The sequence below is a fragment of the Bos mutus genome, chromosome 3 (assembly GCF_027580195.1).
Source record: "Bos mutus isolate GX-2022 chromosome 3, NWIPB_WYAK_1.1, whole genome shotgun sequence".
In the NCBI taxonomy this organism is placed as follows: Eukaryota; Metazoa; Chordata; class Mammalia; order Artiodactyla; family Bovidae; genus Bos; species Bos mutus.
This window is the reverse complement of record NC_091619.1, coordinates 71312677-71329513: the sequence shown is the minus strand read 5'-3', so window position 1 is coordinate 71329513 and position 16837 is coordinate 71312677. Positions and strand designations below refer to the sequence as shown.

The following is a 16837-nucleotide window of genomic DNA, read 5'->3' as shown; positions in this document are numbered from 1 at the left end:
TGTTCTCTTATGTTCAGAAAAATCAGAGAAAAAAGCAGAAACTGAACAAGGGATACTAAAACAACTGTTTCCCCAGAACAGGATATACATGTGTTCTTTTTAATTGATTGTGGTCTCCTAACCTCCTCACACATCAAATCAAGCTCTGCACATTTCTGTAATTGAGTTCAACAACCTCCTAGCAGTGTAGAGCAAATTCAGTAATATGACTTGGTACATATTGACTTTTATATAGTGTAAGCTAGCAACTTGACATCTAACCTAACTAAATGTTACTTTTCTTTTGGGGAAATCTCACACTCATTCACAAGGTTTCTAGCTAGATGGCTTAATAAAGTATGGAGATGTACTAAAACATTACCATATTTCAGTGTTCATACTTATTAAGGTTTCAAAGGAAGGTACACTATATATAACACACAGAGAAGGAAATGGCAACCCATTCCAGTGTTCTTGCCTGGAGAATCCCAGGGATGGGGGAGCCTGGTGGGCTGCCGTCTATGGGGTCACACAGAGTCGGACACGTCTGAAGCAACTTAGCAGCAGCAGTGCATGCATGCTAAGTTGCTTCAGTTGTTTTCAACTCTGACTCTTTGTGACCCTGTGGACTGGAGCCTACCAGCCTCCTCTGTCCATGGGATTCTCCAGGCAAGAATACTGGAGTGGGTTGCCATGCCGTCCTCCAGGGGATCTCCCCAACTCAGGGACTGAACCCTCACGTCTCCTGGATTGGCTGGTGGGTTCTTTACCACCAGCAGCATCCGGGAAGCCCTATAATCTGCCATGTTTAGAATACATATGATTAAGTCATTTCTCCATTTATCTGGCCAATCACAGCTTGTAGGTAGAGAGTTATTCTTCTGAGATGATAATCAGTTGATAAGCTATTGCAGGTATACAGAGGTGAGCTTATAAAAGAAGCAATTGTCTTCAAATTCATATGCTTAAAATCTGATTTTATAATCATTTCTTTGCTTAACCTAGTTCCTTTATCTGACTCCAATTCACTAAAGTAATATTGATTTTCTATTGTTTCTTCCTGTTTCTCTTATTTTTCACCTATACAATGAAGATAATCTAGGCTTAAATGTGTCTGTAAAAACGATTGAAATATAGGGAGGACAAAATCCTTATTCACATCTAAGAATTTTAAAATATAATGGATTATAAAGGGGGGTATTAAACAGAAATTCAAGTATGGGGAAAATTGATATCCTATATCAGAATTAAATAATCTCATTGGGCAGTATAAAATGAAGCCAATCACAAATGAAAAGGTAAAATGTTGTGAAAACTTGTAAAAAAGCATATTTTATAAGGGTTAAACCTATTTTCAATAGAAGTGGGATGGGAAGGGAGATGAGAGGGTGGTTCAAGAGGGAGGGGACATATGTATACCTATGGCTGATTCATGTTAAGGTTTGACAGAAACCAGCACAGTTCTGTAAAGCAATCATCCTTCAATCAAATAATAAATATATTTAATTTTTTTAAATGACTGGGAATGAGAAGAAAAACGTCATAGGACCAAAGAAATAGAAAGATGCACATAAATGATCACAAACTATAATTGTTTAGAACAGCATAAAATTAGTAAATTTGTGTTATAATGTGATTTTATAGTATATTATAGAGTATATAACATATATTATATACATAGATACATATATATCATAATAATGATATAGCTTTTTAATAATAATTATTGTTCAAAAAAATTTTACATGGGAATTCCCTGGTGGCCCAGTGGTTAGGACTCCAACTCCACCTTTCCACTATAGGGGCATATATCCCATCCCTGGTTGGGGAAATAAGATCCCACTAGCTGCCTAGTGTGGCCAAAAAAAACAAGAAATGCGTATCTGAAAATTTTACATGCATATTCCCATTTTTGTGTACTGATATAATTTTAAGAAGTGTTACCCCCTAAAATGCATGTTTTTGATAAATAAATCATAAAATATGATGTATATTAGTGTATGCTATTGTTTAAAGAAATACATTAGATTTGTATGTCTATGGGAAATAAAAAGTATAATAAAAAAGGGAAAAATAGGTTTCTGAAATATAAAAAAAAGCATTTTTTTCCTCTCCTAAATGGTTAAATGACATATTTTGAAAGATTGACAGCAACTAAAGAAGTCATGTGATAAAATTTCATTCAACTCTAGAGAACACCTTTTAAAATCTATTGAATGTTTGTTCATAGAGTTCACTGTACAATCTATGCACCTAGATTCAAAGATCCTTCTCCAGCCTCATCAGGGAACAATGTATTTACAACTACCAGATTTATGCATGAGAGCAGTACCTATAGAGCCAGTGAATGGGCGATACTGCCAATACTAGCTATCGATAAGATGACACTAATAAAAAGAAGCATAAATGTATGGCCAACACCTTAATTTTCCTCACTAGATTCCTGAGACTTTAATCTACTCCCTTAATTCCATTTACTATGCATCAGCTCTTCCCAAAGGTGTGCTCGAAGTATTCTCTTGTTTTTACACAAATACAGTTCTGTTTCCATCCTGAACTCATCTTGCTCTTTTCTCAGTCTAATCTAGCCATGCTTGAATTCCAAATTTGAAACTTGGAGTTGTTTTGCCTAGAATTTATACCCTGGAGTATACTGGTTGTCAATAATTTTCTTGGTTGTTTCTCTGGCTTTTGTTATCCTCAGCTTTCCTGCCATAATTCTTTACCTTAGTTTTAGACTCAAGGAAACCAAACTTGTCCTTAGATACTCGTCAGGGTCTCCCTCTATTTCCATCTCTCTCCTAGCAAGGTGAGAAAATTTGGCATAGTACACTGAAATGCAAAGATTGACATTTCAGTTCACGCAATCTAACTCAATTTTTCCCACAAATGGAGGGGAAAGACCAAGGCTGAAGGGATATATTGACTTGGAATCCTTACCACTGCCATAACTTCACAATGTTTATGATGTTGATGTACTATCCCAGGGTACTCCTTATAAATCTGAAGATGTATTAAAAATTATGGAGTATTTTTATTTCTTAGGATACCAATTATAAATATTAGTGAGATATAAACTATTTTGACTTCTTCTGTGTATGGGTTTTACCATTCATCATGAGTACAAACAATAATTCCTGTTTTGTTGTCTCTGTGTTTCTAGCTCTAGCATAGTACTTGAAACAGTATACACTTGGTAAATATTTATTGAATAAGTAAATGCATATATTGATTAAAGAATTAATAAAGTCCTATAAAGGTAGTACACAAAGAATCTAAAGTAAATGCCCATATGCAAAGAAGTTGTCAGTTTTCTTTCAGCCGAGAGGAAGGGAAAGAACTTTAAAGAGTTATCATCCTTACTAACTTCTTGACAGGACAGTGATGGCAGTGGTGAGAACAGACTTTCGGTGTAGCTGTCATAGATCCTATTTTAAGATTATAAAGACTAACAAAAACTTTAAATATAATATTGAAGAAAAAAGATAGATATTGCCTGTAATCTAAACAATAGTTTTCTTTTGTGTTTAATGTCTTCTAGACATGTGTAGGGAGAAGGCAATGGCAACGCACCCCAGTACTCTTGCCTGGAAAATCCCATGGATGGAGGAGCCTGGTAGGCTGCAGTCCATGGGGTCGCTAAGAGTCGGACACGGCTGAATGACTTCACTTTCACTTTTCACTTTCATGCATTGGAGGAGGAAATGGCAACCCACTCCAGTGTTCTTGCCTGGAGAATTCCAGGGATGGGGGAGCCTGGTGGGCTGCCATCTCTGGGGTTGCACAGAGTTGAACACCACTGAAGCGACTTAGCAGCAGCAGCAGCAGACATGTGTAGACGCTTCTCCAGAAAACAGAGAACTGAAGAAATTCCACACTTTCAGTCATGCCACTATTATTACCCTCTTAAAAGGGAAAGCTGAGAAATAGGCTGCAGCTATGCTTTATAACATCACTCTCATACTGATTTCTGATAAGAATCTGGCTAGGCAGTCCATGGGGTCGCTGAGAGTTGGACGTGACTGAGTGACTTCACTTTCACTTTTCACTTTCATGCATTGGAGAAGGAAATGGCAACCCACTCCAGTGTTCTTGCCTGGAGAATTCCAGGGATGGGGGAGCCTGGTGGGCTGCCGTCTCTGGGGTTGCACAGAGTTGAACACGACTGAAGCGACCTAGCAGCAGCAGTAGAAAGAGTTCTATCAATTCAGTTCAGTTCAGTCGCTCAGTCGTGTCCGACTCTTTGTGACCCCATGAATTACAGCACGCCAGGCCTCCCTGTCCATCACCAAACCCGGAGTTTACCCAAACTCATGTCCATCGAGTTGGTGATGCCATCCAGCCATCTCATCCTCTGTCGTCCCCTTCTCTTCCTGCCCCCAATCCCTCCCAGCATCAGAGTCTTTTCCAATAAGTCAACTCTTCGCATGAGGTGGCCAAAGTATTGGAGTTTCAGCTTTAGCATCAGTCCTTCCAAAGAAATCCCAGGGCTGATCTCCTTTAGAATGGACTGGTTGGATCTCCTTGCAGTCCAAGGGACTCTCAAGAGTCTTCTCCAACACCACAGTTCAAAAGCATCAATTCTTCAGGGCTCAGCCTTCTTCACAGTCCAACTCTCACATCCATATGTGACCACAGGAAAAACCATAGCCTTGACTAGATGGACCTTTGTTGGCAAAGTAATGTCTCTGCTTTTCAATATGCAATCTAGCTTGGTCATAACTTTCCTTCCAAGGAGTAAGTGTCTTTTAATTTCATGGCTGCAGTCACCATCTGCACTGATTTTGGAGCCCAAAAAAATAAAGTCTGACATACACTGTTTCCACTGTTTCCCCATCTATTTCCCATGAAGTGATGGGACCAGACGCCATGATCTTCGTTTTCTGAATGTTGAGTTTTAAGCCAGCTTTATCACTCTCCACTTTCACTTTCATCAAGAGGCTTTTTAGTTTCTCTTTACTTTCTGCCAAAAGGGTGGTGTCATCTGCATATCTGAGGTGATTGATATTTCTCCTGGCAATCTTGATTCCAGCTTGTGTTTCTTCCAGCCCAGCATTTCTCATGATGTACTCTGCATATAAGTTAAATAAGCAGGGTGACAATATACAGCCTTGACGTACTCCTTTTCCTATTTGGAACCAGTCTGTTGTTCCATGTCCAGTTCTAACTGTTGCTTCCTGACCTGCATACAGATTTCTCAAGAGGCAGGTCAGGTGGTTGGGATTCCCATCTCTTTCAGAATTTTCCAGTTTATTGTGATCCACACAGTCAAAGGCTTTGGCATAGTCAATAAAGCAGAAATAGATGTTTTTCTGGAACTCTTTTTGATTCTTTAGTGGTATCCAATTCTTTGCAACCCTATGTGCTGTATCCTTCCAGGCTTCTCTGTCCATGGGATTCTCCAGAGAATAATACTGGAGTTGGTTCCCATGCCCTTCTCCAGGGGATCTTCTGGACCCAGGGATCAAAACCCTGTCTCTTACGTCTGCTGCATTGGCAGGTAGGTTCTTTACCACTCAGGCCACCTGGGAAGCCCTTCTAGCACATTATCCTTCACTAATTTTCCTCTCATCTCTCTAACTTTTTCACTTTTTCAAAATCCTTCACGTCTCCCAAATATTGCTTCTGCCCTATGATCTTTTTTCCTCATTCAGCACATTTTCCAAAATTCAAGGGGTCTTGTTCACTCATTTTCATTTCATTATTATCTACATGCTGATTAGTATCTTATTGATCTGTTTCACTTATATCTGTATCCTGAATCTTGGGCACAATTATTCAGCTGGACATCTCCCTTTGGATGTCTCACAGGCATCTCAAAATCAAATCACAAAAACTAAACTTACCTTTCCTGCCATACTTGAAACACCCCCTGAGTTTCAAGTCTCAATGAGTGATCTGATTATCATCCAGTTGCTCAAGCCACAAATCTTAGTATTAACTTTGACAGCACCTTTTGTCTTAGTTCATAAACCATCAGTCACCGTGTCCTGTCAATTTTACCTCCTAAATAAATTCTCAAACCTCTCCTAGGAGCCCCTCTGTCTCAGTTACTTATCTCTGAATGCATATACTCAGATGTGCCAATGACTGCATACTACTTTGCAGTCATTTCAGTCATTTCCCAAAACCCTTGCTCAGAAACAGTCAACCCATTTTTCAAGGCTGCCCTGCAGGAATATTATTTTTTAGGGTCTCATAGCCATTTATTACTACATAGTACTCTGCAACTGAATTTTAAAACACTCTTTGAATGCTTCACTTACATTTATGATTGTAATCATTTTCTGTCATCTTGTTGTCTACCAGCATATTTATGTAAGTATCTCCTCTATGCATTTTACCATATTGAGTGGTTAGGGATGAGGGTTCTAGAACTAGTCTAGGCTTCAAATGTCAGCTCTGTCATTTAAAAGCTCTGTGACCTGATACAAGGTATTTGACCAATAGTTTACTCAAATATGATGTGTGAGGAGAGTAACAGAAACTGCCTCCTATGTATGGTTGGATTAAGAGGGTTAATGCAAGTAAAGTGTTTAGAACACTGATACATCATAGGAAATACATATATATATATATATATATATATATAAATATATATGCACAAACTACTAATATGTAATAGTATAATATATATACATATTAGCACTCTGCAGAAGTATAATGAAAAAAGGAATGAAAAATATTAAAAATTCAAAGTTATTAACATAGGAATATAAAATATCTCAAATGAAATATTGATTTAAATTAATTGGAAGTCTAGATACCGAGAAAAAACTTTATTAAACTTTAAAGTATTTATCCAAGCATTTTGAGGTATTTATCTAAACTGAAGCAGATGGAGAAAAGAGTACAAATAACCAAACAAATCTTTAAACCAACAGAGCCTCAGTGATATATGGAAAATATAAATTTCTCTTATATGGATAACTGAGTCCCCTAAAGGGGATAGAAAAAATATTTGGAGAAATAAAGGAGGTATTTTTTTTCCAAATTTGACACATACAATAAAACTTCAGATAAATGAAGTTAATAATCTCCAATCAGGATAAACACAAATAAAAATCACTCAAAAGCACAATATAATCAACTTGCTAAAAACCAAAGAGAAAGAGAAAATTTTAAAAGCATCCAGAGACAAAATAAACATTACATGTCAAGAAAGAGAAATAAATATTTGCTGCACTTGTCTGAAGTACATAAGCCAAAAGACAATGGAACACCACAAAAATGAATAAAATTCTAGTATCAGTCCTGTAAGCTTCAGTCTTAAGAAGCTAGAAGAAGAAGAACAAATGAAACCTAAATTAAATAGACTTGTGGAAATAATAAAAATCAGAAATCAGTAAAATTAAAAACAGTCAATAGAGAAAATTAATGAAACCAAAATTAGTCTTTTAAAAGATCACTGAAGTGGGAAAAGCTTGGCCAGGCTGATAACAAATAGGAAGATAACACAAATTATCGATATCAGAGGTGAAAGAGAGGATATTGCTATAGTCATAAGAAAAACTGAATAGCTACTAAGCAAATATGAAGAAAAACTCCCTAACATTTAACTCAAGAATTTAGATTACATGGACAAATTGCTGGAAAGACACAAATCTCAAAACTGACTTAGAAGAAACAGAAAATCTGAATATTCAATACATATTCAATTATAATAAATTAAAAGTGAAAGTCGCTCAGTCATGTCTGACTCTTTGTGACCCCATGGGCTATACAGTCCATGCAATTCTTCAGGCCAGGATTTGGAGTGGGTGGCCATTCCCTTCTCCAGGGGATCTTCCCAACCTAGGGATCGAACCCAGGTCTCCCGCATCACAGGCAGATTTTTTACCAGCTGAGCCACTAGGGAAGCCCTAAGAAGTTCAATTTATAACTTAAAATTTCCCACGTGGAAAACTCCAGAATCATGTTTAGTACAATTTTAAAAAAGAAATATTACCAATTTATACAAAGTCTTTCTGAAAATGGAGGAGAAAGAGAATTCCCCAGATCATTTTGTAAGACTTACATTACTTCAGCATCAAAACTAATGACAACAAAAGAGAAAAAAAATAAACGTAAGCACAAAAGTCTTTTAAAAAAATCTTAGTAAACAAACCCAGTGACATATAAAAATGATAATATACCATTATCAAGTATGCTTTATCCCAGAATTGAAAGGCTGGTGGTACAACTGAAATATCAAACAATCTAATTTGCTTTATCAAGAACAACAACAATCTACATTATCTCTAAATGCAGGTAAATCATTGAAAGCATTCAACACTCATTCAAGATAATGTTTCAGAAAACAGAATTGAAGGAAACTTCTCAACGTGACAAAACTTCTGTGAGAACCTTACATCTAACCTCATACTTAATGATGTAAATGTTAATGCTTTCCCCCTAAGATGAGCGTCAAGGCAAGGTTGTCCACTCTGACCCAAAGCTCACATCTTATATATAAATTAACTCAACAATCATCATTGACTTTAATGTGAATCATAAAGCTATAAATATTCTAGGAGAAAACAAGGGGAAAAAATTTGTTTTGGGCTGAAGGTTCTTAGATATGACACCTAAAGCACAAGACATATAAGAATTTATGGATAAATTGGATTTCATCAAAATTAAACAAAACTTTGCTTTATAAAACACACCATTAATTAAATAGGAAGTCAAGCCATATAACAGGATAAAACTTTCTAAATCATATTGGACAAAGGACTTAAGCATACATAAGGAATTCTCAAAGCTCAATAAACATATACAACTTAATAAAGAAATGAACAAAAGATTAAATAGATGCCTTTTTTTTTAAAGAAAATCAATTATTAAATAGATATGTCAAAAGGTGATAAACATCAGTGCTCAGTCGCTTCAGTCATGTCCAACACTTTTTGACCCGTTGACTGTAGTCCACCAGGCTCTTATGTCCATGGGACTTTCCTAGCAAGAATACTAGAGTGGGTTGCCATGCCCTCTTCCAGGGGATATTCCTGACTCAGAGATTGAACCCACATCACCTACTTTTCCTCTATTGCAGGCAGATTCTTTACCACTGAACCACCAAGGAAGTTCCAATAAACATCATTAGTCATTATTAAAGTTAGGAAAATCAAAACCAAAATGAGATTTCATTGTGTATGTATTAAAATGGGAAACACACACACACACAAACACATGCAAAACAACACTAATTAGTGCTGGTAGAAGCAGAGTACTGGGAGCTCATCTATATTACTGGTAGAATGTGAAATGGCACTGTCCTTTGAAAAAGTTTGTCAGTTCTTATAAAATTAAGTATGCATTTACCATGTTACCTAACAATTTTACTCCTAGAGAAATGTACATTTACACAGAAACCTGTATACAATGTTTATGTTGACTTTATTGGCAATTACTAAAAATGAATCGACCCAATGGTCCTTTAAGTAGTGAATGAAGAAACAAATTGTGGTACATCCCTATAATGCAATAACATCTGTCAATAAAGTTATAAAATGAGAGATGTTTTTACATATATATATATATATACAAACATGGATTAATCTCAAATACATTTTACTAAGTGGAAGAAAATAGACCCAAAAGGCTACATGTATGAGTTCATTTGTATAACATTCCATATTACTATAGATGTAAAGAATAGATCAGTTTTTGACAGGAGTTGGAGATGGAAAAGCTGGTTGACTATAGAAGAGCATCATGCAGGAATTTCTTAGAGTCCTTTAACTGTTTTGTATCTTGATTGTGGTGGTGAACACATGCAGATGTATTTGTTAAAACCCATAGAATTTTATGATACCTAAGCACGGTTATTTTGGAGAAGGCAATGGCACCCCACTCCAGTACTCTTGCCTGGAAAATCCATGGACAGAGGAGCCTGGTGGGCTGCAGTCCATGGAGTCGCTAAGAGTCGGACAGGACTGAGCGACTTCACTTTCACTTTTCTCTTTCATGCAGTGGAGAAGGAAATGGCAACCCACTCCAGTATTCTTGCCTGGAGAATCCCAGGGACGTTGGAGCCTGGTGGGCTGCCATCTATGGGGTCACACAGAGTCGGACACGACTGAAGCGACTTAACATAACATAACATGGTTATTTACTTTGTGTAAATTAATAGACAAAGAATATTGATATGTAACATACAGTTACATACTCAATAAAATGACCCAAATAAAAAAGACAATGCCAAATGTTGGTGATGAAATGGGGCCTATAACACAGCTCTGTCCTAAGGAAAACACATGAAAAATTATTTTCCAATCCTTTCAGTCCTAGAGGGAAGGGGAGTTTTAGGAGTATCCGTCAGTTCATGGTGAACATATTTTAGAAGTTCTGCAGCAGTGATGTGAATTACAACTCACTCTGCTATCTGTTGCCTTAGGATTTGAGCTGAAGGTTCCTTTTAGCATCCTATTACATTAGCTTTGTGACCCAAGGCCCTCTGTGAATAATACACTCTGTACTCCAGGGTCTGGCTAGAGAATGGAAGTTTGATTTCTATTATCACAAGTTCACATAGAGGAATAGCATTCATAAGGGATTACTTGAAGGAAATTCATTCATTTCTTCGGCTGTTTAATTTTTTCTTTTCAGAATAAGCCAGCATATTAGACTGTCCCTTTCATTATTTTATTATAGTTCCTATTAAAATTTCCTTTACCAAACTTTGCTTTAGTGTTATCATACCAGTCTTTGAGAGCCATTATAAGAATGCCCATATGAAATTTTCCATTATAGTATTATCAGAAAAGTTACTGAGGTCCTACTGCTGTAATTGATGTGTCCACTTACTGAAGACCCGTGGGAAAAATTCACTGTGTATCTTAGTACTAGGAAAGGCTCTTACTTTTGACATTCTAATTTGCTTTGATATTATAATACATGACTGTATACATTGTTTGTTCCCCTCTTCCTTCTTTTTTCTAGGCCACTAGATAATTTAAAACCAAAATAAAGGAAATTATATTTTTGATTTCTCTATACCTAGCATGTTTTGAGGATCATTAAGTAATAATATGTGAACATCATAAATAAGAATATAAAGGTGAAAATATTTGAAAAAAGCTATATTACATATAATAAGCAGACTTGTATTAAAATAAATAAATTAGATGGTTTTCTATTGGATATTATAATAGATCCTTTGGATATTACTTTGCTACAAGCAAAAATATTTGCTGAGCAGACAGAAAAAAAAGCAGCATGGTGCCTAACAGGAATGTTGCAATAATTATGACACCATCTTGAGTTCATAACTTTCAAATAATTAATCTTGTTGAGGCATCTAAAAGTCATTTAGCATCTTGAGGAAATAGACATATGACAATAGTTAATTCTAAATGTGTTTGTATCAATACTGCATTACTATTGTAGTATTGTTTGTACAATACTACAAACCTGCAGTAATCAAAACTGCATGGTACTAGTATAAAAAGACATATGGATCAATGAAACAGAATAGAGACCCCAAAAATAAACTCACACACCTACAGTCAATTAATCTTGACAAAGGACACAAGAACATAACAATAGAGAAAAGACATTCTCTTCAGTAAGTGGTTTTGGGGAAGCTGTACATCTACATGTACATCAGTCAAGCTAGAACACACCCTCATGGCACACAAAAAAATAAACTAACTCCAAATGGCTTAAAGATTAAATATAAGACATGACACCAAAGAATTCCTAGAAGAGAACATAGGCAAACATTCTCTGAAATAAATTGCACCAAGGTTTTCTTAGGTCAGTCTTTCAAGGCAATAGAAATTAAAGCAAAAATAAAGAAAAGGGCCTAAATCAGAATTATAAGCTTTTGTACAGCAATGCTATGCTAAGTCGCTTCAGTCGTGTCCAACTCCGTGCGACCCCATAGACGGCAGCCCACCAGGCTCTGTCGTCCCTGGGATTCTCCAGGCAAGAACACTGGAGTGGGTTGCCATTTGCTTCTCCAATGCATGAAAGTGAAAAGGGAAAGTGAAGTCACTCAGTCGTGTCTGACTCTTAGCGACCCCATGGACTGCAGCCTACCAGGCTCTTCCATCCATGGGAGTTTCCAGGCAAGAGTACTGGAGTGGGATGCCATTGCCTTCCCCATTGTACAGCAAAGGGAATCATAAACCAAATGAAAAGACAGCTTACAAAATGTGAGAAAATATTTGCAAATGAAGCGACCAAGAAGGGCTTAATTTCCAAAATCTACAAAGAGCTCATACAATTCAACAACAGAAAACAAACAACTCAGTTGAACCATGGACAGAAGACTTAAACAGACATTTCTAAAGGAAACACTAATGACCAATAGGCACATGAAAGATGCTCAACATTGCCAAATATTAGAGAAATGCTAATCAAAAGATAAAACTCTACACATGGACATCACCAGATGGTCAATACAGAAATCAGATTAATTATATTCTTTGCAGCCAAAGATGGAAAAGCTGTATATAGTCAGCAAAAACAAAACTGGGGGCTGACTGTGGCTCAGATCATGAACTCCTTATTGCCAAATTCACACATAAATTAAAGAAAGTAGGGACCATTCAGGTATGACCTAAATCAAATTCCTTATGATTATATAGTGGAATTGACAAATAGTTTCGGGATTAGAACTGATAGACACAGCACCTGAAGAACTACAGAGAGAGGTTCATGACACTGTACAGGAGGCAGGGATCAAGAACATCCTCAAGAAAGAAATGTAAAAAAGCAAAATGGCTGTCTGAGGAGGCCTTACAAATAGTTGTGAAAAGAAGAGAAGAGAAAAGCAAAGGAGAAAAGGAAAGATTAACCCATTTGAATGCAGATTTCCAAAGAATAGCAAAGAGAGATAACAAAGCCTTCCTCAGTGATCAGTGCAAAGAAATGGAGGAAAACAATAGAATGGGAAAGACTAGAGATCTCTTCAAGAAAATTAGAGATACCAAGGGAATATTTCATGCAATGATGGGTACAATAAAGAACAGAAATGGTATGGACTTAACAGAAGCAGAAGATACTGAGAAGTTCAGTTCAGTTCAGTCGCTCAGTTGTGTCCAACTCTTTGTGACCCCATGAACCGTAGCATGCCAGGCCTCCCTGTCCATCACCAACTCCTGGAGTCCATCCAAGCCCATGTCCATTGAGTCAGCAATGCCATCCAACCATATTATCCTCTGTCGTCCCCTTCTCCTCCTGCCCTCAATCTTTCCCAGAATCAGGGTCTTTTCAAATGAATCAGCTCTTCACATCAGGTGACCAAAGTATTGGAGTTTCAGCTTCAACACTAGTCCTTCCAATGAACACCCAGGACTGATCTCCTTTAGGAAGGACTGGTTGGATCTCCTTGCAGTCCAAGGGACTCTCAAGAGTCTTCTCCAACACCACAGTTCAAAAGCATCAATCCTCCAGCGCTCAGCTTTCTTTATAGTCCAACTCTCACATCCATACATGACCACTGGCAAAACAATAGCCTTGACTAGACAGACCTTTGTTTACAAAGTAATGTCTCTGCTTTTCAATATCCTGTCTAGGTTGGACATAACTTTCCTTCCAAAGGAGTAAGTGTCTTTTAATTTCATGGCTGCAACATGAAATTGTTGCAATAAGAAGAGGTGGCAAGAATACACAGAAGAACTATACAAAAAAGATCTTTACAACACAGGTAATCATGATGGTATGATCACTCATCTAGAGACAGACATCCTGGAATGCAAAGTCAAGTGGGCCTTAGGAAGCATCACTATGAACAAAGCTAGTGGAGATGATGGAATCCAGTTGAACTATTTCAAATCCTAAAAGATGATGCTGTGAAATGCTGCACTCAATATGCCAGCAAATTTGGAAAACTCAGACGTGGCCACAGAACTGGAAAAGGTCAGTGTTTATTTCAATCCGAAAGAAAGGCAATGCCAAAGAAGGCTCAAACTACCACACAATTGCACTCATCTCACATGCTAGTAAAGTAATGCTCAAAATTCTCCAAGCCAGGCTTCAACAGTATGTGAACCGTGAACTTCCAGATGTTCAAGCTGGATTTAGAAAATGCAGAGGAACCAGAGATCAAATTACCAACATCCATGGTATCATCAAAAAAGCCATAGAGTTCCAGAAAAACATCTATTTCTGTTTTATTGACTATGCCAAAGCCTTTGACTGTGCAGATCACAACAAACTGTGGAAAATTCTGAAAGAGATGGGAATACCAGACCACCTGACTGCCTCTTGAGAAATCTGTGTGCAGGTCTGGAAGCAACAGTTAGAACTGGACATGGAACAACACATTGGTTACAAATAGGGAAAGGAGGATGTCAAGGCTGTATATTGTCATCCTGCTTATTTAACTTATATGTAGATTACATCATGAGAAATCCTGGGCTGGAAGAAGCACAAGCTGGAATCAAGATTGCCAGAAAAAATATCAATAACCTCATATATGCAGATGACACCACCCTTATGGCAGAAAGTGAAGAAGAACTAAAGAGCCTCTTGATGAAAGTGAAAGGAGAGTGAAAAAGTTGGCTGAAAACTCAACATTCAGAAAATGAAGATCATGGCATCCAGTCCAATTACTTCATGGCAAATAGATGGTGAAAAGGTGGAAACAGTGACAGAATTTATTTTCTTGGGCTCCAAAATCACTGTAGATGGTGACTGCAGCCATGAAATTAAGAGATGCTTGCTCCTTGGAAGGAAAGTTATGACCAACCTAGACAGCATATTAAAAATCAGAGACATTACTTTGCCAACAAAAGCCCCTCTAGTCAAAGCTATGATTTTTCCAGTAGTCATGTACAGATGTGAGTGTTGGACTATAAAGATAGCTGAGTGCTGAAGAATTGATTTTTTTGAACTGTGGTGTTGGAGAAGACTCTTGAGAGTCCCTTGGACTTCAAGGAGATCCAACCAGTCCCTCCTAAAATAAATCAGTTCTGAATATTCACTGGAAGGACTGATGCTGAAGCTGAAACTTCAACACTGGCCATCTGATGCGAAGAACTGAGTCATTTGAAAAGACCCTGATGCTGGGAAAGATCAAAGGTGGGAGGAGAAAGGGATAACAGAGGATGAGATTGCTGGATGGAATCACTGATTCAATGGACATGAATTTGAGTAAACTCTGGGAGCTGGTGATAGATAGGGAAGCCTGGTGTGCTGCAGTACACGGAGTGGCAAAGAGTTGGACATGACTGAGTGAGTGTACTGAACTGAAGCAAAATTATAATGAGGTACCACCTTACTGAGGTCTAGAATTGCCTTCATTAAAAAGCCTACAAGTAACAAAAGCTGAAGAGAATGTGGAGAAAAAGGAACCCTCCTATTGCGTTGGTGGGAATGTAGGTTGATATAGGCACTATAGAAAACAGTGTGGATATTCTTTAGAACTAAAATATAGAATTGGTATATGACCCAGTAATCTTACTCCTGAGCATATATTTGGAGAACATCCTAGTTCAAAAAGATATATGCACTCTGATGTTCATAGAAGTACTATTTAGAATAGTCAAACATGGAAGTAATCTAAATGTCCATTGACAAATGAATGGGTGGAGAAGATATGATATATGTACAAACGGGAGACTACTCAGCCACAAAACAGAATGACATAATGCCATTATCGGCAAGATGGATGGACCTAGAGATTATCATACTAACTGAAGTCAGGCAAAGAAAGAGAAATATCATATTATATTACCTCTATGTGGACTCTAAAATATGGCACAAATTAATTTATGAAAGAGAAACACACTCACAGGCATAGATAACAAATTTATGGTTATCAAAATGGAAAGAAGATGTGGAAAGGACAAAATGGGAGTTTGGGATTAGTAGATAAACACTACTGTATATAAAATAGGTAAACAACAAGGTCTTGCTTTATAGCATGAGGAACTATATTCAATATACTGTAACAAACCATAATGGAAAAGAATATGAAAAATAATATATACATGTATATGTATGATGGAACCACTTTGCTGTGCATCAAATACTGATACAACACTGTAAATCCACTATACTTAATAATTATAGGAAAAAATAAATAAATGTGTTCATATGGATGTCATTGTTAGCAAAAAGGAGAGATTATAATAACAATAATAGATAAAAGTAAAATGTGGACTTCAGAGTAGATTTATTGGGTTTTGTGTGATCTTGGGTAATGGTTTTAACCTCTCTTGGGGTCAGTTTCCTTACATAAACAAAGACAATATGTATTTCGTAGAGACATTATGAGCATTGACTATGAGAAAATGCATAAAGTCTTGTGCAAAATTGCAATAAAATTAAAACAAAAATTTTTATTGATAAAAACATTAATAAAAATGAGATTAAAATTATGACACATCATTTAATGCTTATAGTGTTTTTATTTAAGAGGTAAGTATTCTGTTGTGTGAGCTCATAACTTAATTGTTTTCTTCTACCCAAAGCCTACTCAGGTTTTGTGGCTCAGTGGTAAAGAATCTGCCTGCCAATGCAAGAGATTCAGGTTTGATTCCTGGGTCAGAAAGATCCCCTGGAGGAGGAAGTGGCAACCCACTCAGTATTCTTGCTGGGAAAATGCCATGGACAGAGGAATCTGTTGGGCTATAGTCAATGGGGTCACAAAAAGTCGGACACAACTGAGTGCATACACACACACACACACACACACACACACAATTAAGCTTACAGAGCCAAAAAAGCAGTTTAAAGTGGAAGACAAAACACATATGCCTATTCCTGTCAGGTAGAGATCATATTCACTCAATACAGCCCAGGCAGATCCTTTCTAGCTGCCATCTCACATTTTGGGTTTTGTGACTATTTTTCTGGCCTCGATATTTGGTAGTCTGAGGCTCATTTTCCCCAGAAAGTAAGATTCAATTTTCAACGGCAAGTT

At 37.1% G+C, this 16837-nt stretch overlaps 1 protein-coding gene across 1 annotated transcript in view; it reads right to left on the bottom strand.

The window, feature by feature from the left end:
* NEGR1 (neuronal growth regulator 1) overlaps nt 1-16837 on the bottom strand; it is a 1046409-nt gene that overhangs the window by 360667 nt on the left and 668905 nt on the right. The window lies entirely within an intron of this gene.